Source organism: Lithobates pipiens, unplaced genomic scaffold, assembly GCF_037356315.1.
Source record: "Lithobates pipiens isolate NorthernLeopardFrog02 unplaced genomic scaffold, aLitPip1_a1.2 Scaffold_25, whole genome shotgun sequence".
NCBI lineage: Eukaryota > Metazoa > Chordata > Amphibia > Anura > Ranidae > Lithobates > Lithobates pipiens.
In genome coordinates this window covers 234,184,662-234,210,775 of record NW_027507787.1, presented here as the reverse complement: position 1 = coordinate 234,210,775, position 26,114 = coordinate 234,184,662, and the positions used below count along the sequence as shown (strand labels likewise).

The window sequence follows — 26,114 nt, the reverse complement described above, 5'->3', positions numbered from 1 at the left end:
GAGACAATAGCAAAAAAGGTCGAACGTGCCTAACCTAACTCTATTAGTCCTAGATTATTCGACATAGAGAGAAAAGATTCAACATGAAGATTCGATGAAGCAGTCGCCGCGAGCGGACATTTCTGGTCAAATGCTCCACCCATAGGCTATAGAAGAATTCTAATGTTGGTTGACTAGTAATAATTAATAAATATAATTATCACTAGTGTCATCCAACATTAGAATTCTACTATAGCTTGTAGGTGGAACATTTGACCAGAAATGATACGATTTCAGCATCATACAGTTTAGCTGCTCCGTCTGATCTTCTTAGAACATTCGACAGACACCATAAGCCTTCAATGACAGATTCAACCTTCAATAATTATTTCGGATTTTCGGACGAATGCATTTTTTTAAAGAAACAAAATACATAAAAATGTATTTCGGGAGTAACTGAATAAATGTATTTTTTGGACGAAAACAAAATTTCGAAACAAAATATTTCAGTGTGCACATGTCTACCATCTTCTCTTTTTTATGCACTTTTAGTGGTAGTTTGAAAATCAACGCTTGGGCCATCAAGATGTATATACTTTAAAGGGGTTGTAAAGGTTTGTTTTTTATTTTCTAAATAGGTTCCTTTAAGCTAGTGCATTGTTGGTTCACTTACCTTTTCCTTCGATTTCCCTTCTAAATGTTTTTTTTTTTCTTTGTTTTCTTTGTCTGAATTTCTCACTTCCTGTTCCTCCTCAGTAAACTGTTCAGTAAGCTGTTCTGGCTGACTAAACACCGCTCAGATGATGGTGTGAAGTTTACTGAGGAGAAGCAGGAAGTGAGAAATTCAAAGAAAAAAAAACATTTAGAAGGGAAATCGAAGGAAAAGGTAAGTGAACCCCAACAATGCACTAGCTTAAAGGAACCTATTTAGAAAATAAAAAACAAAGCTTTACAACCCCTTTAAGATACATTTATCTATCAACGCTTTTTTGTCACTAAATGGACTTTTTTCTTTTTGTTTTCACTGCATTTCTATCTTTATTTATAGTTTGGGTTCAGTTGTTTATTGCATTTTTTTTACTTTTCAAGCACTGTGATATTATTGTATTCATACAGTTTCACCTTGGAGTTTTTGACAATTTCACTTGGATATTCAATTATAATTTTTATGATGTATCGTTTGCACTTGTAACAAAATATCCCACACTCCGCTTGAGTGCTTTCGTCGTATACTGCTTTCTCCAGCCTGAATATAGATATCAGATATTCAAAAACCGTTGACAACCAATAACTAGGCAGTACTCGTTTTGGGCGCTGAACATGAAACCATCAGATAAGGGCTACTCCCATTATCTCAGACAAAGGTCACCTTACACAGTAGATCTAGTTCTATTATCAGAACAATGAACTCCTTAGACAGTCCGACTCCCCGCACTAACTTGCATAAGAAGCCACAAGCAATTTGTGATCAGCTCTGGATAACTTAGGAACACATTATAGCACAAAGTTCTCCAGGCCATGGTTCTCCTGGAGCCCAAAATCTGTGACCGGTCTCACACCCGCTTCTGATTGGCTGGATTGAGGATCAGTGATTCAACAGAGAATATTCATTCGCTGTTGTAACACACCTGGGTGGGCTCCAGGTCGCAAGCTCTGCCCCATTGCAGGAGTGATTGGTAGGAATAGTGCCCCATTGTTGGAGTGAGTAGTAGGAACAGTGCCCCATTGCAGGAGTGAGTGGTAGGAATGGTGTCCCATTGCTGGAGTGAGTGGTAGGAATAGTGCCCCATTGCTGGAGTGAGTGGTAGGAATAGTGCCCCATTCCTGGAGTGAGTGGTAGGAATAGTGCCCCATTGCTGGAGTGAGTGGTAGGAATAGTGCCCCATTGCTGAAGTGAGTGGTAGGAATAGTGCCCCATGTTAGTGTCAGTGGATGGATCCGTGCCCCAAGGGCCAGATAAAGGCAAGTAACGGTCTGCAGTTTGGACCCCTGAGCTAAAGACATTATAAAGCGCTGCAACCGGATTAGTGCACAGCACAATCTTCCTAGAACAGAAGGTAGTCACATGATCCCCCATATCCAAAAAGTAAGAGGATTATTCCTCATTACAGGGCAGTGGGTGGAGCCATGGAAATCATTCCTTTCTGCCCCATCAGCAGAACCATCACTGTATAAAATGGGTTGTAAAGTCGAAATGTTTTGCTGGCACTCGTTCTTGGCGGGGGTCTAGGGAGGTTCCCCCCACCCCCATGCTTATGAGCAACTGCGAACGCATACGTAAGTCTGTTGCCAACCTACCAGTTTGAAATTTACTGACACGGCACCCAAAATTCGCTGGCACCGCCAAGTTTTTTTTTACTGGTATTTCCAAAAGTTACAAAATGACAGTTTTAAGTTCAAATTTCAGTCTTTAGGCTACAAACTAGTATAATATGCAATTAGCAATGCGATTTAACCACTTGCTTACCGGGCACTTAAACCCCCCCTCCTGCCCAGGCCAATTTTCAGCTTTCAGCGCTGATGCATTTTGAACGACAATTGCACGGACATACAACACTGCACCCAAATGGAATTTTTATCATTTTCCCCCCACAAATAGAGCTTTCTTTTGGTGGTATTTGATCACCTCGGCGGTTTTTATTTTTTACACTATAAACAAAAAAAAGAGCGACAATTTTGAAAAAAAATATTTTTTTTTTTTTTACTTTTTGCTATAATACATATCCAAAAATAAATAAAAAATAAAAAAAATCCAAATTTTCTAAAATTTTCGTTTATTTTTTTTTATAAAATTTTGCGAACAGGTAATTTTTCTCTTTTATCGATGTACACTGATGAAGCGGCACTGATGGGCACAGATGGGTGGCAGTGATTGGCACTGATTGGTTACAATGATAGGCAGCACTGCTAGGTGGCACTGATTGGCACCACTGGTGGGCATTGATAGGTGGCACTCGTGGGCATTGATAGGTGGCACTTGTGGGCATTGATAGGTGGCACTGGCAGGGCATACTAGTGGCACAGATGAGGCAGAATTTTCTCTTCCTCTTCGGGACCGATGCCCCTTACACATAAGCCAGTGATCGGCTTTTGTTTACATCACGTGACCAGCTGTCATTGGCTGAACGCTGATCAGGTGGTAAGGGGCCGGGATCAGTGATCACCCAAATCTCAGTGACTTGGTGATCACAGCATGCACCCCCCCTTCCTCCCCCGCAGGGGGCGTGCAAAGGGGTGGCCGTCATATAACTATTTCTTATTTTATTTTCAATAGAGTAAGTAGCTCAGGGACAGGACTCAAGGGGCCAAGAAATTAGAATGGGTGGCACCACACACACACGAAAATGACTCTCACAGTGACACGGACAGCAGTGTGCAGAAGCACAGATGATGATGATGACACGTCAGCGACACGCCACGCCCCCTCCTGAGTCGCAGTGACCGTCTCTTTCCACGCCAGGTGGCCCCCGGCTTGCCTTGTTCCCATCCCGCAGACCCGCACACGAGGCTCTAACCACTCAGCTCCCTTGCACCATAAAATCGCAGGACATGCATAGGGCACCGCCTCCACCAGACCCACCCAAACACACTGTAGCAGGCACCTGGATGGTCTCTGCCGGGTCCAAACCCGGAGCTGTGCATGTGCAGTTCCGTGCCGAGCGTCACAGTCATATTTTTACTGGAAACCTTTTCCTATCACTGGCATTTACTGGCAGGAAAAAAGTGTCTGTTTTTTTTTTACTGGCTGCCAGTAAAAACTAGACATGTGCGCCATCAATAAATTTGTTTTGTTTCGTACGAAAATGAATTCGTATTTCATAATTCGTGTCCGAAATTCAATTCGGATTCCCTGTGCTGAGTTCCCGGGTCTGTACACCTGCTGTGCCCATTATGAGGGGTTCCCACCATCCCAGTGCTGAGTTCCCGGGTCTGTACACCCGCTGTGCCCATTATGAGGGGTTCCACCATCCCTGTGCTGAGTTCCCGGGTCTGTACACCTGCTGTGCCCATTATGAGGGGTTTCCACCATCCCTGTGCTGAGTTCCCAGGTCTGTACACCCGCTGTGCCCACTATGAGGGGTTCCCACCATCCCAGTGCTGAGTTCCCGGGTCTGTACACCTGCTGAACCCATTATGAGGGGTTCCCACCATCCCTGTACTGAGTTCAAGGGTCTGTATACCTGCTGTGCCCATTATGAGGGGTTCCCACCATCCCTGTGCTGAGTTCCCGGGTCTGAGTGTACACCCACTGTGCCCATTATGAGGGCTTACCACCATCCCTGTGCTGGGTTCCCAGGTCTGTACGCCTGCTGCGCCCATTATGAGGGGTTACCACCATCCCTGTGCTGAGTTCCCGGGTCTGTATACCTGCTGTGCCCATTATGAGGGGTTCTCACCATCCCTATGCTGATTTCCCAGGTCTGTACACCCGCTGTGCCCATTATGAGGGGTTCCCACCATCCCTGTGCTGAGTTCCTGGGTCTGTATACCTGCTGTGCCCGATATGAGGGGTTCCCACCACCCCTGTGCTGAGTTCCCAGGTCTGTACACCTGCTGTGCCCATTATGAGGGGTTCCCACCATCCCTGTGCTGAGTTCCCGGGTCTGTATACCTGCTGTGCCCATTATGAGGGGTTCCCACCACCCCTTTTCAGAGTTCCCGGGTCTGTACACCTGCTGTGCCCATTATGAGGGGTTCCCACCATCCCTGTGCTGAGTTCCCAGATTTACCAATACGGCATCGCGTCACTGACAATTGTATGGTCGTGCGACGTTGTACCCAAGCAAAATTGAAGTCCTTTTCCCCCCCCACAGATAGAGCTTTCTTTTGGTGGTATTTGATCACCTCTGCGTTTTTTATTTTTTGGGGGGGGGGGGGGGGGGGGATATGGTGTGACTGGGGAAACACACAGATCCATCTTCCTGCTTAACAGAGAGACAGGATCTGTGTGATCTCCCCTGTCAGAACGGAGATCTGCCTCGTTTAAATAACAAACATGTTATACTTACCTCCACTGTGCAGCTCGTTTTGCACAGAGTGGCCCCCGAACCTGCTCTTCTGGGGTCCCTCGGCGGCTGTCTCTGCTTCCTCCCGCAGGTGCTTCTCACGTTCATGCGAGCTCCCTCGCATTGGTGAGAAGCACCTGCGGGCGCGCTCCCGTGATACAACCGGGGCTATAGCCGCTCGCTGTATCACAAGGCCCCGCCCCCGGCGCGCTGCATCATTGGATGTGATTGACAGCAGCGCGAGCCAATGGCTGCGCTGCTTTCAATCCATCCACTCCAGCCAATCAGCGGCCAGGCTGAGCGGCGAAGAGGACGGCGGGGGCGAGCGCGGGATTTTCGAGGTGTCAGGTAAGTAAAACGGGGGGACTGGGGGCGCCGGCAGTGTCAGATGTTTTTTCACCTTAATGCATAGAATGCATTAAGGTGAAAAAACATTTACCTTTACAACCCCTTTAAGGGTAGGGTTAATGTTAGGGGTAGGGTAAGGGATAGGATTGGGGTTAGGCTTAAGGGTAGGGTTAAGGTTAGGTGTAGGATTAATGTTAGGTGTAGGGTTAGGGGTAGGCTTAAGGGTAGGTTTAATGTTAGGGGTAGGCGTAGGGTTAATGTTAGGGGTAGGCGTAGGGTTAATGTTAGGGGTAGGGATTAGGGGTAGGCTTAAGGGTAGGGTTAACGTTAGGGGTAGGCTTAAGGGTAGGGTTAATGTTAGGGGTAGGGTTAATGTTAGGGATAGAGTTAATGTTAGGGGTAGGGATATGGTAATGTTAGGGGTAGGCTTAAGGGTAGGGGTAGGGTTAATGTTAGGGGTAGGCTTAAGGGTAGGGTTAATGTTAGGGGTAGGGTAAGGGGTAGGATTAGGGGTAGGCTTAAGGGTAGGGTTAATGTTAGGGGCAGGGTTAAGGGTAGGCTTAAAGTTAGGAGTAGGCGTAGGGATTAGGGGTAGGCTTAAGGGTAGGGGTATGGTTAATGTTAGGGGTAGGCTTAATGTTAGGGGTAGGAGTAGGGTTAGGGGATTAGAGGGTTAGGGTTTCCCCTTGAAGAAAAAGGTTGGGACTCAGGGATTGGAATAGGGACCTCCTGCAAAGGTCAGCAGGCGTGTCCCCCAGAGGTCGAAGGTCAAGAGGTCTGGCTGACCCACCCCCACCAAAGTGTTCCGTCTACCCCAACTAAGTCGGGGAATGAACAAGTCGGGGTAAGCGCTTTATATAATGTTTGGGGGTTCTAAGTAATTTTCTAGCAAAAAAAAATATATATATATATATATACAGATTTTTACATGTGAGAAGAGTCAGAATTGTCCGGTATTGAAGTGGTTAAAGTGATTGTAATTTTTGGGGAAAAATACACTTCACTGAATAAAAAAAAAAAAAAAAAAAACTCAAAAATAAAATTAGCCCCATTTTTTCTCATAATGTGAAAGATGATGTTACGCCGAGTAAATAGATACCCAACATGTCACGCTTTAAAATTGCCCACACTCGTGGAATGGCGACAAACTACGGTACCTAGAAATCTCCATTGGCGACGTTTAACCACTTAAGGACCGAGCCCGTTTTTCTGATCGCTTTTATTGCTGTCACAAGGAATGTAAACATCCCTTGTGACAGTAATAGGTGGTGACAGGTCCTCTTTATGGAGGGATCGGGAGTCTAAAAGTCCCCAAATTTCTCCTCTGCACTTCAAATTATTCAAAACGGCAAAATTCGTCATTTTTGAAAACATTTTTTAAATCGTAGCCGTTGGCTGCCAATAAACCGGAAGTGACGTGATTAGAAGGGGGGTGGGGAGGCGGCTAAACAATCCCCCGGTTGGTCACCAGCCCCACACTTGGGGCCAGTTCACACTATAGAAACGCAGTTGGGATGCGCTCCAGATGCTTTTTTGCATGCGCATTTTTCATGCAGTCCAGAGCACCCCCCCTTTTTTTTCCCTTAACCTTAAGGGCCGGTTCACACCACATGCAGGTCAGTGCATTTCTTTCTGCATCAAAAACACATAGAAAGTAGGTTATATGGTTTTTAATGGCATAGTTCACACCAGTGTGTTCCAGTTCCAGAAAAAAAAAGTAGAACACGCTGCATTTTTCCTGCACTGGACTGTACTGGAACGCTGTAAAAAACATCAAAACTCACGGAAACCTACCAAAAACACACTGAAACACCCATGTTCTTATTTAGGGCCAATTCACACCATAGAAACTGATGGCACTCATGGGCACTGACTGGTGACACTGATAGGTGGCGCTGACTGGTGACACTGATTGGTGAGCCTAATGAGGTGGCACTGATCGGTGGCACTCATGGGCACTGACTGGTGACACTGATAGGTGACAGATGAGGAGGCACTGATAGGTGGCACTGACTGGTGACACTGATGAGGCACCGAAAAGTGGCACTCATGGGCACTGACTGGTGACACATAGGTGGCACTGATGGGCACTGACTGGTGACACTGATGAGGAGGCACCGATAAGTGGCACTCATGGGCACTGACTGGTGACACTGATAGGTGACAGATGAGGAGGCACTGATAGGTGGCACTGACTGGTGACACTGATGAGGCACCGAAAAGTGGCACTCATGGGCACTGACTGGTGACACATAGGTGGCACTGATGGGCACTGACTGGTGACACTGATGAGGAGGCACCGATAAGTGGCACTCATGGGCACTGACTGGTGACACATAGGTGGCACTGATGGGCACTGACTGGTGACACTGATGAGGAGGCACCGATAAGTGGCACTCATGGGCACTGACTGGTGACACTGATAGGTGACAGATGAGGAGGCACTGATAGGTGGCACTGACTGGTGACACTGATGAGGCACCGAAAAGTGGCACTCATGGGCACTGACTGGTGACACATAGGTGGCACTGATGGGCACTGACTGGTGACACTGATGAGGAGGCACCGATAAGTGGCACTGATGGGCACTGACTGGTGACACTGATGAGGAGGCACCGATAGGTGGCACTCATGGGCACTGACTAGTGACACTGATGAGGAGGCACTGATGGACACTGATAGGTGGCACTCATATGCACTGACTAGTGACACTGATGAGGAGGCACTGACAGGCGGCACTGGTGGGCATTGACTGGTGACACTGATGAGGAGGCATTGACAAACGGCACTGGTGGGGTGAGGTCCTTTTTACACAAGCCGGTTATCGGCTCTCCTCTCCTCATGCTGCCAATGTGAGGAAAGGAATGCCGATCACCAGTTTGTGTTTACACCATGATCAGCTGTCATTGGACACAGCTGATCACATGGTAAAAGGCTGCTGTGATTAACCCTTCACCCCGATCGGTGGTCAGCTGAGTCCGAAGACTCGGTGATCACAGAGTGTGCAGCAAAGTACTCCCTCCCGGCAAAGTACTCCCTCTTCCAGGAAAGTACTCCCTCTCCCGGCAAAGTACTCCCTCTCCCGGCAAAGTACTCCCTCTCCCGGCAAAGTACTCCCTCTCCCGGCAAAGTACTCCCTCTCCCGGCAAAGTACTCCCTCTCCCGGCAAAGTACTCCCTCTCCCGGCAAAGTACTCCCTCTCCCGGCAAAGTACTCCCTCTCCCGGCAAAGTACTCCCTCTCCCGGCAAAGTACTCCCTCTCCCGGCAAAGTACTCCCTCTCCCGGCAAAGTACTCCCTCTCCCGGCAAAGTACTCCCTCTCCCGGCAAAGTACTCCCTCTCCCGGCAAAGTACTCCCTCTCCCGGCAAAGTACTCCCTCTCCCGGCAAAGTACTCCCTCTCCCGGCAAAGTACTCCCTCTCCCGGCAAAGTACTCCCTCTCGGCAAAGTACTCCCTCTCGGCAAAGTACTCCCTCTTACTCCCTCTCCCAGGAAAGTACTCCCTCTCCCAGGAAAGTACTCCCTCTCCCAGGAAAGTACTCCCTCTCCCAGGAAAGTACTCCCTCTCCCAGGAAAGTACTCCCTCTCCCAGGAAAGTACTCCCTCTCCCAGGAAAGTACTCCCTCCCGGCAAAGTACTCCCTCCCGGCAAAGTACTCCCTCCCAGGAAAGTACTCCCTCTCCCAGGAAAGTACTCCCTCCCGGCAAAGTACTCCCTCCCGGCAAAGTACTCCCTCCCGGCAAAGTACTCCCTCCCGGCAAAGTACTCCCTCCCGGCAAAGTACTCCCTCCCGGCAAAGTACTCCCTCCCGGCAAAGTACTCCCTCCCGGCAAAGTACTCCCTCCCGGCAAAGTACTCCCTCCCGGCAAAGTACTCCCTCTCCTGGCAAAGTACTCCCTCTCCTGGCAAAGTACTCCCTCTCCTGGCAAAGTACTCCCTCTCCTGGCAAAGTACTCCCTCTCCTGGCAAAGTACTCCCTCTCCTGGCAAAGTACTCCCTCTCCTGGCAAAGTACTCCCTCTCCTGGCAAAGTACTCCCTCTCCTGGCAAAGTACTCCCTCCCGGCAAAGTACTCCCTCTCCCAGGAAAGTACTCCCTCTCCCAGGAAAGTACTCCCTCTCCCAGGAAAGTACTCCCTCTCCCAGGAAAGTACTCCCTCCCGGCAAAGTACTCCCTCTCGGCAAAGTACTCCCTCTCCTGGCAAAGTACTCCCTCTCCTGGCAAAGTACTCCCTCTCCTGGCAAAGTACTCCCTCCCGGCAAAGTACTCCCTCTCCCAGGAAAGTACTCCCTCTCCCAGGAAAGTACTCCCTCTCCCAGGAAAGTACTCCCTCTCCCAGGAAAGTACTCCCTCCCGGCAAAGTACTCCCTCTCGGCAAAGTAGTCCCTCCCAGTAAACGTCTCCCTTCTATATCGCGGGTGGGAACTGGTTAAAGCCAACAACAAAAATGTGATACAGTGCAGCTTACCGGTCCTTAGCGGTGGTGGCCGCATTCGTTTTTTTTTCTCTCCAGTAAGTACAGAAAATTATTGGTTTTCCTGCCAGAAATGCCGTGTCCTCGTCCCTTCCAGGGAGCTGAAATGAATCCACGAAGGACGTCGTCTTCTTTTATGTTTAGGATGATTTCTATTATTTTTTTATTGCATACAAGAAGAACCCGCTACAATGAGAAATCCTCCCCTCTGGTTATCATAGATGGTTACACTGTGCCGTCACAGGTTTGTAGACCCCATTAGTGGGCTGTGCAGGGATCTAGGGGGGTGCTGGTATTCACTAATCCATGTCTCATGGGGACCCCGATGTAAGGGGGGGGGCTCTGCTGGAGACCCTGATATAAGGGGGGGTCTATTGGGGAGCCTGATGTAAGGAGGGGCTCTGATGGAGACCCTGATGTAAGGAGGGGCTCTGATGGGGACCCTGATGTAAGAAGGGGGTCTGTTGGGGACCCTGATGTAAGGGGGGGGTCTGTTGGGGACCCTGATGTAAGGGGGGGTCTGTTGGGGACCCTGACGTGAGGGGGAGCTCTGTTGGGGACCCTGATGTAAGGGGGGATCTGTTGCAGACCCCGATGTGAGGGGGAGCTCTGTTGGGGACCCTCGTGTAAAGGGGGATCTGATAGGGACCCTAATGTAAGGGGGGGGCTTTGTTGTGGACCCTGATGTAAGGAGGGGCTCTGAAAGGGACCCTGATGTAAGGGGAGCTCAGTTGGGGACCCTGATGTAAGGGGGGATCTGTTGGTGACCCTGATGTAAGAGGGGGGTCTGCTAGGGACCCTGATGTAAGAGGGGGGGTCTGTTGGGGACCCTGGTGTAAGGGGGGTCTGATGGGGACCCTGATGTAAGGAGAGGCTCTGAAAGGGACCCTGATGTGAGGGTTAGGGCTCTGTTGGGGACCCTGATGTAAGAGGGGGGGTCTGTTGGGGACCCTGGTGTAAGGGGGATCTGTTGGAGACCCTAATGTAAGGGGGGGTCTGATGGGGACCCTGATGTAAGGAGAGGCTCTGAAAGGGACCCTGATGTGAGGGTTGGGGCTCTGTTGGGGACCCTGATGTAAGGGGGGGTCTGATGGGGACCCTGATGTAAGGAGAGGCTCTGAAAGGGACCCTGATGTGAGGGTTGGGGCTCTGTTGGGGACCCTGATGTAAGGGGGGGGGGGTCCTGTTGGGAGAAGTGACAGGAAAGCTTGCAGTGGGGTCACTCATTTTGGAAGTGATGTGAACTCTTCCAATAGAAACAGTAGGGACACTAGTTCGGGTTCCTTACTTCTTGTTATAGATATGAGACAATAAGTGAAGGGAAATCACTCCACTGGGGACAATAGTGCTGGTGACAACCGGGGATTTCCTCTTACTTCCTTTTGTACTTATAGGAAAGAAAGTGAAGGGAAATTGTCCAATAGGGACACTAGTTCTGGTGACAACCAGTGATTAACTCACTTCCTGTTGTGGCTGTGGGACAGGAAGTGAGGGGGGGTGGGGAGTTTAGTATGGGGACAGGAAGTGAAGGGAAATCTTCCAATAGGGCGGCACAACCTTAACTGACAATTGATTTCCTCACTTCGCTTCGGTCATGAGAAAGGAACTTGCTCTGTTGGTGAGGACACCAGTTCGGGTGACAACCAGGGATTTCCTTCCACTTTGGAGGGATTGCCTCACTTCCTATTGTGGTCATGGGACAGGAAGTGAAGGAAAATTGTCTAGTAGGGGGTCACAACCTTCAGTGATAACCAGCGATTTCCTCGCTTCCTGCTGTGGTCATGGGACTTTCTCTATTGAGGACACCAGTTCGGGTGGCAACCAGGGATTTCCTTTCACTTTGGAGGGATTTCCTCACTCCCTGTTGTGGTCATGGGACAGGAAGTGAAATCTTCCAATAGGGGGGCACTACCTTCAATGACAACCAGAGATTTCTTTACTTCCTGTTTTGGTCATGAGAAAGGAACTTTCTCTGTTGGGGGAACACCAGTTCGGGTGACAACCAGAGATTTCCTTTCACTTTGGAGGGATTTCCTCACTTCCTGTTTTGGTCATGGGATAGGAAGTGAAGAAAAATTGTCCAATAGGGGGCACAACCTTCAGGAACGTTCTCCATTGGGTACATCAGTTCAGATGACAACCAAGGATTTCCTTCCACTTTGGTGGGGATTTCCTCACTTCCTGTTCTGCCTATGGGACAGGAAATGAAGGGACATCTTCCAATGGGGACCCTAGTTGAGGGGACACCAGTTCAGGTGACAACCAGGGATTTCCTTTAACTTTGAAGGGATTTCCTCGCTTCCTGTTGTGGTCATAGGACAGGAAGTGAAGGGAAATATTCCAATAGGGGGGGCACTACCTCTAGTGACAACCAGCGACTTCCTCGCTTCCTGTTGTGGTCATGAGAAAGGAACTTCCTCTGTTGGGGGGGGGGGGGGGGACACCAGTTTGGGTAACAACCAGGGATTTCCTTTCACATTGGAGGGATTTCCTCACTTTGTGTTGTGGTCATGGGACGTGAAGGGAAATCTTCCAATAGGGGGGGCACTACCTTCAGTGACAGCCAGCGATTTCCTCACTTCCTGTTGTGCTTATGAGAAAGAAACTTCCTCTGTTGGTAGGGACACCAATTTGGGCGACAAACAGGGCTTTCCTTCCACTTTGGAGGGATTGCCTCACTTCCTGTTGTGGTCATGGGACAGGAAGTGAAGGAAAATTGTCTAATAGGAGGGTCACAACTTCCAGTGATAACCAGCGATTTCCTCGCTTCCTGCTGCGGTCATGGGACTTTATCGAGGACACCAGTTTGGGTGACAACCAGGGATTACCTTTCATGTTGGAGGGATTTCCTCACTTCGTGTTGTGGTCATGGGACAGGAAGTGAAGGGAAATCCTCCAATAGGGGGGCACTTCCTCCAGTGACAATCAGCGATTTCCTCGCTTCCTGTTGTGGTCGTGAGAAAGGAACTTCCTCTGTTGGGGGGGGGGGGGGGGGAACACCACTTCGGGTGACAACTAGGGATTTCCTCACTTCCTGTTGTGGTCATGGAACAGGAAGTGAAATCTTCCAATAGGGGGGGCACAACCATGAGTGACAACCAGTGATTTCCTCAGTTCCTGTTTTGGTCATGAGAAAGGAACTTCCTCTAGTGCGGGGACACCAGTTCGGGTGACAACCAGGGATTTCCTTTCACTTTGGAAGGATTTCCTCACTTCCTGTTGTGTGTGTGTAACAGGAAGTGACGGTAAATCTCTCCCATGGGGGACACCTGTCCGTTTTATATATAACATGGGGAGGGGACAGAGCCACGTAGCGCCCCCCTCCCGGTTCTCGTGGTTACCGTAGCCCCGGGGCTCTCTCTATTTTCAGTATCCTATCACCATGGAGACCAGAGGGGGGGCGCGCGCGCATATCGCTGACCATGGCCCCTACGTGCTGACGTCACGCATCCGCTGAGCAGGCGCACGCAGCGGCCCCGGGAGTGGGAGGAGGAGGGGGCGGGCCTTTGGGGTGTGGGAGGAGCCGGGGACGGTCCGTGCGCGCCCGCGCGAGGGGGGCTCAGCAGAAAATGGCGAGTGTGTGTAAGAGCCAGCAATGCTCGATCGAGAGGCGCGGATTTCGGCAGGAACTTGACTCGTGGCGGTACAAGCTCATTCACTGTGTAGGTAAGCTCTTCTCTATCTACACACCGACACCCGGTACCGGAGGGGGGCGCGCAACCCGGAACCGGCTACCCCCCCTCCCCTCCTCCTCCTCCTCCTCACAGAGACTTCGTGAGGGAAACAAAAAAAAAAAAAAAGAGAGAGAGACCCGGGACCGGAGAGAGAACCGGCGGGCTCCACATCACCGGAGAGAAACTCCCGCCGCTCAGCCCGCGCTGCTAAGCCCCTCTCGGGAGCGCGCCTGGAACACTCAGCGTCTCGCGACCTTCCCCTGTGCGCGTGACCGCCGGCTCCCGCCCCTCTCTTGTGCGCGCGGCCACCACACCCCCTTTTTAAGCTAAAAAAATCTCCCCCAATCCCCGCCTCCCACCAAAACCAGGGGGGCGTGTCCGCAACCTACCGGGCCTCACCTGACAGGCCGCAACATCCCGAGTCCCCGCCCACTTCTACACTCCAAATCCCCGCCCATAGACAGCGGATGTCCGTCCGTATACATTGTATCCAAATCCCACATCCGTACACATTGTACTATCCATAGGAGAGTCTCCTCTCCACAATGTATCCATAGGAGAGTCTCCTCTTCACATTGTATCCATAGGAGAGTCTCCTCTTCACATTGTATCCATAGGAGAGTCTCCTCTTCACATTGTATCCATAGGAGAGTCTCCTCTCCACATTGTATCCATAGGAGAGTCTCCTCTCCACATTGTATCCATAGGAGAGTCTCCTCTCTACATTGTATCCATAGGAGAGTCTCCTCTCCACATTGTATCCATAGGAGAGTCTCCTCTCCACATTGTATCCATAGGAGAGTCTCCTCTCCACATTGTATCCATAGGAGAGTCTCCTCTCCACATTGTATCCATAGGAGAGTCTCCTCTCCACATTGTATCCATAGGAGAGTCTCCTCTCCACATTGTATCCATAGGAGTCTCCTCTCTACATTGTATCCATAGGAGAGCCTCCTCTCTACATTGTATCCATAGGAGTCTCCTCTCTACATTGTATCCATAGGAGAGTCTCCTCTCTACATTGTATCCATAGGAGTCTCCTCTCTACATTGTATCCATAGGAGTCTCCTCTCTACATTGTATCCATAGGAGAGTCTCCTCTCTACATTGTATCCATAGGAGAGTCTCCTCTCTACATTGTATCCATAGGAGAGTCTCCTCTCTACATTGTATCCATAGGAGAGTCTCCTCTCTACATTGTATCCATAGGAGTCTCCTCTCTACATTGTATCCATAGGAGAGTCTCCTCTCTACATTGTATCCATAGGAGAGTCTCCTCTCTACATTGTATCCATAGGAGAGTCTCCTCTCTACATTGTATCCATAGGAGAGTCTCCTCTCTACATTGTATCCATAGGAGTCTCCTCTCTACATTGTATCCATAGGAGAGTCTCCTCTATACATTGTATCTATAGGAGTCTCCTCTATACATTGTATCATCTATAGGAGTCTCCTTTCCACATTGTATCCATATGGAGGAGATCCGCATTTCATCAGATTATCTATTTATTATTATATGATGAGATCTGATCCCCCCCCAGAATTCTACATCTTTCACTTCACATTAATTCCTCTTCACATCTCTTTACTTTATCTGACCCCTCCCCCCCTCCCCCCAATTATCAGCTGATTTCTACCTTTATTATATATATATATATATATTATATGATGTGGACCTAGATATTCATCTAAAAATCAAATCATATACATTTGTTTTAAATATTTATTATTTTAATAATAAAAATAAGGAGATCCAGAAAGTAGTGTGTGTGATATATATATTTTTTAAAAAGAAATAAAAAATATTTTAGTATTATTATTCAAATAATAAAAAAGAGAAGGGGATCCAGACAGTGATATGACAATAAAAAAAATATATTATTAATATTGTTATTTTAATATTAAAAAGGAGAAGGGGACCCAGACAGTAGTATAAAATTATATACAAAATTGATTTATTATTATTTTAATAATAAAAAGAAGGGGGCCCAGATAGCAATAGGAAAATAAAAATCATATAAAATAATTATATATATATATATATATATATATATATATATATATATATATATATATTGTAAAAAATGGCATTATTAATAATAAAAATATTATTATTTTAATATGAAAAAGGGAAGGGTCCCAGATAGTAAAACAAAAATAAAACCATATAAAAAAATATTTATTATTATTTTATTAATTTTTAAAAAAGGGAACCCAGATAGTAATATAAAACAATAAAAAAAAATATTTAATAAAAAAGAGAAGGGGACCCAGATTGTAATGTACACACATATTCATTTTTATTATTATCACTTTAATAATAAAAATAAAAAAAAGAGAAGGGGTGGCCCAGATAGCAATATAAACAAATTAAAAATATATCTTTTATATTATTATTTTTTATAATAGAAATTTCAATGACTGCTTCTACTCCTACTTACTGAAGCAGATTTGTATAATTTTTCTATATTCGTATCTGTTTTACCTCTGTAGCAGGATTGGAGATGTGGATAGATAATATATGCAGCGGCCTACACTCTCACCTCTGTAGCAGGACTAGATTTTTATTATTCATTTTATTTTTTTTGTTATATTAATATCTGTAGCAGGATTCAATCCTTCTCTTTCTTTCTTTTTTTTTTTTTCTTTTCTTTTTTGGTGCTTATTTTATTCTTTAATATATTTTAGTATCTTCTGACACTCCTACCTCCTGCAGCAGAACTGTATCTTTTTCTTTTTTTAAGTATCCACTTCTGTAACAAGATTAGATCCTTCTCTGTTTGTCCCCATTTTATTTTTTCTTAGTATCTACCTCCAATACTAGCCCCGCAACAGAGTTGTATCTTATTATTATTATTATTATTGGGATTATTACTCAGACCTGAGAACCCATTCTGCCCTTTTTTATCCCTATAGCAGAAAATTGTTAATTATAGCAAGAGATTGTATCTTTTTTTATTTTTTATTCACATCTCTCTCTCCTGTTACCTCTGTAGCAGAATTAAAATTAATATATGGAGCTCAAAGCCCCATCCATGTCATTTTTATCCTTCGGGAAGGAAAGTGTTAACTGCACCAGAAGATTTTATTCATTTATTTTAGTATCTTTCTCTCCTCTGTTACCTATATAGCAGAACCCCCCCCCCCCCCCCCCTTTTCATTTATTTATTTATATATATATATATATATATTTCATTTTTGGAGCTTAGGACCCCCATCCTTGTGCTTTCTATCCCTATTGAAGAAAAGTGTTAATTGCACCAAGGAAGGTAAATGACTGGAGGACGGAGGAATGTAATTTTTTTGGACATTTTAATTGTCATGATTTCCTGCGTCTGATGCTCACCACCACCTTTTTTTGTTTTTTTGTTTTGTTTTTTTGATATATTTTTTGTTATTTGGTTGGGATGGATGGATGTGAAGCGTATTGTTATCAGGTTTCTAGGTAATTGCTTCCAGCAGGCAATTTCCATTTACAGCTCGGGTTCAGAGATCACTCCTAATCAGACTTTTTATTTTTTTGGCTCTCAACATTTCGCAGCTATGACATTTTTTTTTTTTTTTTTGAGGATTTTTTTTTTTTGCTGTTTGCTTAATTAAAGAAACTCGATGCTGTGCGCTTCTTTCCCCTCCTCCCCTCCCTCCTTTCTGCAAACACTTTTTTTTTTTTTGTGTGTGTTCCTTGAATGGTGGGCAGGGACGGGGTGAGGCTCAGGAGAAGAGAAGGAGGGGGGGGGGGGGGGTGGGGGGTGTGTATGAGAGAGAGGGGCCTGGGGCCTAGTTCGGTTGCTTGCAGTGTGCTGCCCTGTTTGCTGGAACCTTCATTACCCCCACGATTAAGGATCGATGTGCTCCCCCCCCCCCCCCCCCCCAAGGGATCGGCTCCCAAAGCAGGATTGAGAGATCTTCCGGATTTTTTATTTTTTTTTGGTGGCCGCAGAATGCTGGGGGATGGGCACGAACCGAATGAAAACTCCCTATGACAGTATGGCTTTTTTTTTTTTTTTTTTTTTTTGTTTCTCCCCCCTCCTTCCCTCACCAATGCCCTGGTTCCCTCCCCTCTAACCTCCTTTAAATCTGTATGTTTGGTACGAAAAAAAAAAAAAAAAAAAAAAAAGCCGGTTGATTATGCATATACATGTTTAAGCAAAAAAAAAGTTGCAAGGCTTTTTTTTTTTTCTTTTTTCTTTTAATTTTAATTTTTTGTTGTTTTTAATCTTCTGCTCATTTCCTCTTTGCAGGCCCCTCCTCACTAATTTGTTTTCGTGCCATTGTTCTGGTGCCATGGCTTTAGGAGTAATTAATTTTCACCTTGACCGGTGTTTAGGGGAATGGTATATTTTGCTATGGATATGTGATTGTTTTGTTTTTTTAATCGTCAAGGTTTAGATATTGTTTGTTTTTTATTTTAGTTTTTTTTTTCTAGGTGAAAGTTTAATTTGATCCAGCCGTTAGGCTCCGACTCAGAAACCATGCTTTGACATACATTTTTTTTTTTTTTTTAGCAAAGCCCATTATGCAAATTGTGCTTTGGTTCAGATGTAATTTCATGCTGCGATAGCGTTCCTTTGTCTCTCTTCCTGGAAGTACAGTTTTTATTTTTTTTATTATAATTTTTTTTTTTAAAGCACACATTTTAGTAGGTGAGCAGTTTGGACACAGCTGACATGAAGTGATTGAATAGTTTTTCGTCGTGACAGTTTGAGTGTTTTATTGAATTCGGGTGACAGGTCCTCACCGGGACTCGCTACGTGATTTCGCCTTTATTTCGCTGTTTAACTCTTGGGGGGGGGGGGGAAGGAATAATTTTCTGTAATTTTTTTTTTTTTTTTTTGTTTTCTACATCCGAGGGAGAAGGTAGAATTTTTGTTATGTCAACATTATTATTATTATTATTATTATTATTATTATTATTATATTTTTTTTTTTTTTTTTTTTTTTTTTTTTTTTGTATCTGTTCTGTTGTGGAATTGATTTCCAAGTTTTAACACGCCTTTAGGAATTCCCAAAATTTTTAAATTTGTAAACATTTTATTTTTTATTTATTTTTATTTTTTTATGTGATGTACTATGGTAATGTTAGTGTATATGATCGGAAAATGTATGTTGCCTAACAACACCAGAAGATTTTCTTTCTGTAGTGAGATCTTTGTATCTGTAGGAGATCACATGGTCGCTGCGATGGCGAATGAGATGGGAGGGATTTTATCTTCTCTAGGCAGTTTGGGAAACCAGGAAATGTCAAGGATTGTTTCTGGTGATCGGTGTGAGTTTGGTTTATTTTATTTTTTATTTGTGTTTCTGATACGATTTGTTAAAATTGTTACCAAATCCAGAAAAGGATCAATTGAAGATTTTTATTTATTAATTTTTTAGTTCAAGTTTTTTTCTTTCTTTAGAATGGCATGTTGTTACCAGTATCTGTGCAATGGGGTCCCTGTGTGGTCGGTCCAGTGCATGCCTTGTACGGTGGTTCTCTGAGTGGCCCGGTTCAGGGCATACCTTGCGTAGTGGGTGCCTGTGCGATCAATCCTAATTTCTTTAGATTGACAGGTTGTTACCAGTATATGTGTCCAGGGCATGTCTTGTACGGTGGGTGCCTGTGTGGCCGGTCCAGGGCATGCCTTGTACGGTTGTGGCAGTTCCAGGGCATGCCTTGTACGGTGGGTGCCTGTGTGGCAGGTCCAGGGCATGCTTTGGAGGGTGGGTGCCTGTGTGGCAGGTCCAGGGCATGCTTTGGAGGGTGGGTGCCTGTGTGGCAGGTCCAGGGCATGCTTTGGAGGGTGGGTGCCTGTGTGGCAGGTCCAGGGCATGCCTTTGAGGGTGGGTGCCTGTGTGGCAAGTCCAGGGCATGCCTTTGAGGGTGGGTGCCTGTGTGGCAGGTCCAGGGCATGCTTTGGAGGGTGGGTGCCTGTGTGGCCGGTCCAGGGCATGCCTTTGAGGGTGGGTGCCTGTGTGGCCGGTCCAGGGCATGCCTTTGAGGGTGGGTGCCTGTGTGGCTGGTCCAGGGCATGCCTTTGAGGGTGGGTGCCTGTGTGGCCGGTCCAGGGCATGCCTTTGAGGGTGGGTGCCTGTGTGGCTGGTCCAGGGCATGCCTTTTGAGGGTGGGTGCCTTGGTGGCCGGTCCAGGGCATGCCTTTGAGGGTGGGTGCCTGTGTGGCCGGTCCAGGGCATGCCTTTGAGGGTGGGTGCCTTGGTGGCCGGTCCAGGGCATGCCTTTGAGGGTGGGTGCCTTGGTGGCCGGTCCAGGGCATGCCTTTGAGGGTGGGTGCCTTGGTGGCCGGTCCAGGGCATGCCTTTGAGGGTGGGTGCCTTGGTGGCCGGTCCAGGGCATGCCTTGGAGGGTGGGTGCCTGTGTGGCCGGTCCACGGCATGCCTTGTACGGTGGGTGCCTGTGTGGCCGGTCCACGGCATGCCTTGTACGGTGGGTCCCTGTGTGGTGGGTGCCTGTGCGGTCGGTCCTATAGGTGCCTGTGCAGTTGGTCCATTTGGTGTTTTTTGTGGGTGCCAGTGCGGTGGGTGCCTGCACGGTCGGGCCCGGTGGGTGCCTGCACGGTCGGGCCCGGTGGGTGCCTGCGCGATTGGGCCCGTTGGGTGCCTGTGCGGTGGGTGCCTCCGCGGTCGGGCCCGGTGCGTACCTGTGCGATTGGACCCGATGCGTGCCTGTGCAGTGGGTGCCTGCGCGATTGGGCCCGTTGGGTGCCTGTGCGGTGGGTGCCTGCGGTCTCGGGCTCGGTGCGTACCTGTGCGATTGGACCCGATGCGTGCCTGTGCAGTGGGTGCCTGCGCGGTCGAGCCCGGTGGGTGCCTGTGTGGTGGGTGCCAGTGCCTGCGCGGTCGGGCCCGGTGGGTGCCTGCGCGGTCGGGCCCATTGGGTGCCTGTGTGGTGGGTGCCTGTGGTCTCGGGCCCGGTGCGTACCTGTGCGATTGGACCCGATGCGTGCCTGTGCAGTGGGTGCCTGCGCGGTCGAGCCCGGTGGGTGCCTGTGTGGTGGGTGCCAGTGCCTGCGCGGCCGGGCCCGGTGGGTACCTGTATGAGAACACATTTGTAGTGCAGATAAACATATATTGCCTGTAGTAATTCCGATAACCGAGATCTGTTACAAATTGTTTGGATTTTACATTAACAACTTTTAGAACATTCCTGTTAATCTTTCTTATCTCCGATCTTCATAAATGTTCTTTCTGCACCAAACCGAGGAGGTCAGAAAATAACAGATTTTATTGCTTGCCTGACTCGCACGTTACAGGACGTGTTTTTTAAGGGTTCAAAGTTTAGAATTGCCAACTATTTTATCTTTATGACAGCGACACTGCGCTTAAATTGATTGCTTTTTATGGTATAGCCTGACGTATCGCACTGAACGAGGACTTTGGTGCTTCTTTTTGGAAATGTGTTTTTTAAAATTAAAATGTATTTCTGCTTTTTCATTCATTTTTATTTATTTGTTGATCCGTTCCTCCAAATTCTTTATGTGCTGTGGATATGGAGGCCGGGAGTTACTTAGTAGGTGAGGTTGAAAAGACACAAGTCCAAGTCCATCCTATGTGTGTGATTATATGTCAGTATTACATTGTATATCCCTGTATGTTGTGGTGGTTCAGGTGCTTATCTAATAATTTTTTTTTTTTAAACTATCGATGCCCCCCTGCTGAGTCCACCACCTGTGGAAGGGAATTCCACATCCTTGCCGCTCTTACAGTAAAGAACCCTCTACATAGTTTAAGGTTAAACCTCTTTTCTTCTAATTTTGATGAGCAGCCATGAGTCTTGTTAAACTCCCTTTTGCAAAAAAGTTTTCTCCCTATTGTGGGGTCACCAGTCCGGTATTTGTATATTTGAAATCATATCCCTCTCAAGCATCTCTTCTCCAGAGAGAATAAGTTCAGAGCTCGCAACCTTTCCTCATAACTAATATCCTCCAGACCCTTTATTAGCTTTGTTGCCCTTCTTTGTAGTCGCTCCATTTCCAGTACATCCTTCCTGAGGACTGGTGCCCAGAACTGGACAGCATACTCCAGGTGCGGCCGGACCAGAGTCTTGTAGAGCGGGAGAATTATCGTTTTATCTCTGGAGTTGATCCCCTTTTTAATGCCAATATTCTGTTTGCTTTGTTAGGCTCAGCTATGCCAAGCTGCTGCTATCATCTACTAGGACCCCCAGGCCCTTCTCCACCCTAGATTCCCCCCAGAGGTTCTCCCCCCAGTCTATAGATTGCATTCAGATTTTTGCCACCCGAATGCATTATTTTACATTTTTCTACATTAAACCTCATTTGCCATGTAGTTGCCCCTCCCCCCATTAATTTGTTCAGAGTTATTAGTTTGATTCCTTTAAACCTGAAGAATGTTGTTGTAGTGAAAATTAAATCTGAGGAGTGACCTGGGGCTGCTGTGCTGAGTGTTTTTTTTTTTTTTTTTTTTTTCCCCCATTTATTTATTTATTTATTTTCCATTTATTTTTTCGTTGTTTTTTTTGTGTGTGTGGTTTTATTTTTTTTTTTTTATTTTTTTTTTACATTTCTGGTTTTTGTATCCCCTTTGAGGATTTTCTTTTTCCCCCACTTTCTGTGCAGATGAATAGACCCACCCCGATACCTTTTTATTTATTTTTTTTCTTTTATTTTTTTTATATAGGTAGTAGTATGGAAATGACTTCACACATATAGTAGGTTTGAATGGCGGATTGTTTTGGGGAGGTGAAATCCTTTGTTAGGCCATTTGCATTCCTGTGTTTGTTCTGCTGTAAAGGTCAAATAACTTTATTGCCAGGAGGAAGTTTAATACTTTTTGTTGCTGTGGTTCACATGCTGACATACAGTGCCTTGAAAAAGTATTCATACCCCCTTGAAATTTTCCACACTTTGTCATGTTACAACCAAAAACATCAATGTATTTTATTGGGATTTTATGTGATAGAACAACGCAAAGTGGCACATCATGGGGGGCATTTGTATTCATCCCCCTTTACTCTGATACCCCTAAGGCTCGGTTCACACAGGGGCGACTTGTCCAGGCGACTTAGCCGCCTGACAAGTCGCGCTCCGTTCTGTACAATGGAACCGTTCTAATAGGAGCCACTCAAGTCGCTCCGACTTAGAAAAAAGGTTCCTGTACTACTTCAGGCGACTTGCATTGACTTCTAATACAGAAGTCATTTTGCAAGTCGCCGCTGATCGTGTGCAGGTCGCGGCGCTGCAAGTCGTGCCGCCCGCTGTGTGAACCGAGCCTAACTAAAATCTAGTGGAACCAATTGCCTTCAGAAGTCACCTAATTGGTAAATAGAGCCCACCTGTGTATAAGTTGATCTCAGTATAAATACAGCTGTTCTGTGAAGCTCTCAGAGGTTTGTTGGAGAACCTTAGTGAACAAACAGCATCATGAAGGCCAAGGAACACACCAGACAGGTCAGGGATGAAGTTGTGGAGAAGTATAAAGCAGGGTTAGGTTATAAAAAAATATCCTAAGCTTTGAACATCTCACGGAGCTCTGTTCAATCCATCATCGATCGGAAAATGGAAAGAGTATGGCACAACTGCAAACCTACCAAGACATGGCCGTCCACCTAAACTGACCGGGCTGGGCAAGGAGAGCATTCATCAGGGAAGAGCCAAGAGGTCCATGGTAACTCTGGAGAAGCTGCAGAGATCTACAGCTCAGGGGGGAGAATCTGTCCACAGGACAACTATTAGTCGTCTCTCCACAAATCTGCCCTTTATGGAAGAGTGACAAGAAGAAAGACATTGGTGAAGGAAAGTCATAAGAAGTCCAGTTTGCAGTTTGTGAGAAGCCATGTGGGGGACACAGCAAACATGTGGAAGAAGGTGATCTGGTCAGATGAGACCAAAATTCAACTTTTGGAAAAACGCTATGTGTGGTGGAAAAAAAAACTAACACTGCACATCACCCTGAACACACTGTGAAACATGGTGGTGGTGGCAGCATCATGTGGTGGGGATGCTTTTCTTCAGCAGGGACAGGGAAGCTGGTCAGAGTTGATGGGAAGATGGATGGAGACAAATACAAGACAATCTTAGAAGAAAACCTGTTAATCTGCAAAAGACTTGAGACCGGGGCGGAGGTTCACCTTCCAGCAGGACAACGACCCGAAACATCCAGCCAGAGCTACAATGGAATGGTTGAGATCAAAGCATATTCATGTGTTAGAATGGCCCAGTCACAGCCCAGACCTAAATCCCATTGAGAATCTGTGGCAAGACTTGAAAATTGCTGTTCACAGACGCTCTCCATCCAATCTGACAGAGCTTGAGATATTTTGCAGAGAAGAAGAATGGGCAGAAATGTCCCTCTAGGTGGGCAGAGCTGGTAGAGACATCCCCAAAGAGAATTGCAGCTGTAATTGCAGAGAAAGGGGGTTCTACAAAGTATTGACTCCGGGGGGCGCCATACCAATATCCCCCCCCCCCCCCCCCACTATTCACATATTTATTTGTATCACTTATCATTTATCATTCTCCTTCCACATTGTGTTGGTCTATCACATAAAATCCAAATAAAATACATTTACCTTTTTGGCTGTGACCTGTCAAATTGTGGAAAATTTCTAGGGGTATGAATACATTAAGACACTGTATTTGTTGACCCATAGATATCAATAAATCTGCATTTTAGAGTATTGGTTCTCGGGGGCTGGACCCCCTTGGGGGGTCGAATGACAATTTTGCCAGGGCTCACCAAATCTTGGGCTGTTCCTGAAGCTCAAACCGCTCTCCGAGCCTTTTCGTGGCTGCCCAGCAGGGCTGTCTCTGGAGCCTGTGACCGCCCACTCAGCCTCTGCAGCTGCCCATTCATTTCACGGCATTGGTGTGGGGCAGAGAGTAGAGGTCAGCTGACTGGTGAGGAATGTGAAGTGGGAGGGGCTGGAGGAGACCCTATCCCCTGATTTTTGGCATGGGTGTCACTGCTGCGAGACACCGCAGAGCTGGAGATACAGTGAGTACACTACCTGTGATTAGAGTTGCCATTAAAAGTCCCCACTACAGTTCTCAGATCAGTAGATGACCTTGATCAAGAGCACCTAAGTTGGCTGATCCCCGCGGACCCCCCCCCGGCTCCCCGCGCCCCCCACGGACCCCCCGACTCCCTGCGGACCCCCCCCCCCCCGGATCCCCGCCCCCCCCCCGCGGACCCCCCGGCTCACCGCGCGCCCACGCCCTCCCCGCGCCCCCCTGCGGACCCCCCCCGTGGACCCCCCGCGCGGACCCCCCCGGCCCCCCGTGGACCCCCCCGCGCGGACCCCCCCCCCGCGCGCCCCCGGACCCCCCCGGCTGCGGCTCACCGCGGACCCCCCGGCTGCGCGCCCACTGATTTAGCGGAATTCCAAATTTAATCATTGCTGGTATTGGGAACCTCCCTGCTTCTGGCTAAATTCCACTTCTTCTAAGGCTGTCCCTTCCACCTCAGTCTTGGAACGTTTTACCTCCTTCATGACCAGGACGTTTGTTTTCTTTTTACTGTTCAGCACTGCACTACTTTAACTGGTAATTGTGCAGTCATGCAACACTGTACCCAAATGAAATATATATCATATTATTATTTTTTACACACAAGTAGAGCTTTCTTTTGGTGGTAGTCGATTACCACTGGGGGTTTTTATTTTTTTATCATAATAAATGAAAAAAGACCCAAAAATTTTAAAAGTAAAGTTGCCCTCCAGGACGGTCCCATTCGGGGATGGGCTCCACCTCCTGCAGGAAACACAAACACATGTTTAACTGCTTGCCATCCGCCTACCGTCAAATGATGGCGGTGCGGCTCTCGTTCCAAAATGGCCGATAGATCCGGCGTGACCCCGCTCTGTAAGGAGCCGTGGCTTTTTAGCCATGTGATCAGCTGTGTCCAATTACAGCCAGTCACATGGACACTGACAGAGCGTGTGGCGAGGAGAGCCGATCAGCGGCATCTCCACCCAGGGGACATCTAGGAGTGTAATCAGGGCACTGATCATCAATATAGCAGTATAGTGCCAGCAATCGGTGCCCACAAGTGCCACCAGTCAGTGCTGCCCATCACTGCTGTCGATCAATGCCTATTAGTGCCTAACAGTGCCCATAAGGCCCCTTTCACACTGAGGCGTTTTTCACTCCAACGGCCCCTTTCACTCCAGTATGAAAGCCAGAGGGCTTTCGCACTGGAGCGGTGCGCTAGAAGGACGGTAAAAAAAAGTCCTGCTAGCCGCATCTTTGGAGCAGGGAAGGAGCGGTGTATTCACTGCTTCTAATCCGCTCTTACCCATTGAAATCAATGGGGCAGCGCGGCTATACCGCTTTGTGGGCAGTTTGTCGCAGACATGTCTCTTGGGGGGGCATTGATGCTGGAGGATGGGCCAGGGGCCAAAACCAGCCCTCCTAACTTCCATTCGGGCGCCATTCTCATTATCATATATATATATTTTTTTTTTTTTTTTATTGGATAATGATAGAATCTCTATCTATATATGATAGATAGATAGATAGATTTTTCTTCATAAACTTTGGCAAAAATTGTATTCTGCTACATGTCTTCCCAATAAGTGTATATTGATTGGTTTTTGTGAAGGTTTTATAGCCAGGGCTTAACAAATTCCCGGGTCTCCATGGTGACTAGAAATTGTGTCCTGGCGCCTGGGCTTTTG

General features: G+C 47.3%; 1 long non-coding RNA gene across 1 annotated transcript in view; it reads left to right on the top strand.

The window, feature by feature from the left end:
- The first annotated feature begins 13,334 nt into the window (after window positions 1-13,334).
- Window positions 13,335-26,114, top strand: part of LOC143930962 (uncharacterized) — a 49,701-nt gene continuing 36,921 nt past the window's right edge. Inside the window, exon 1 of the long non-coding RNA XR_013262860.1 lies at window positions 13,335-13,468. This is a non-coding gene — a long non-coding RNA (uncharacterized LOC143930962). The remainder of the gene's footprint in view (window positions 13,469-26,114) is intronic.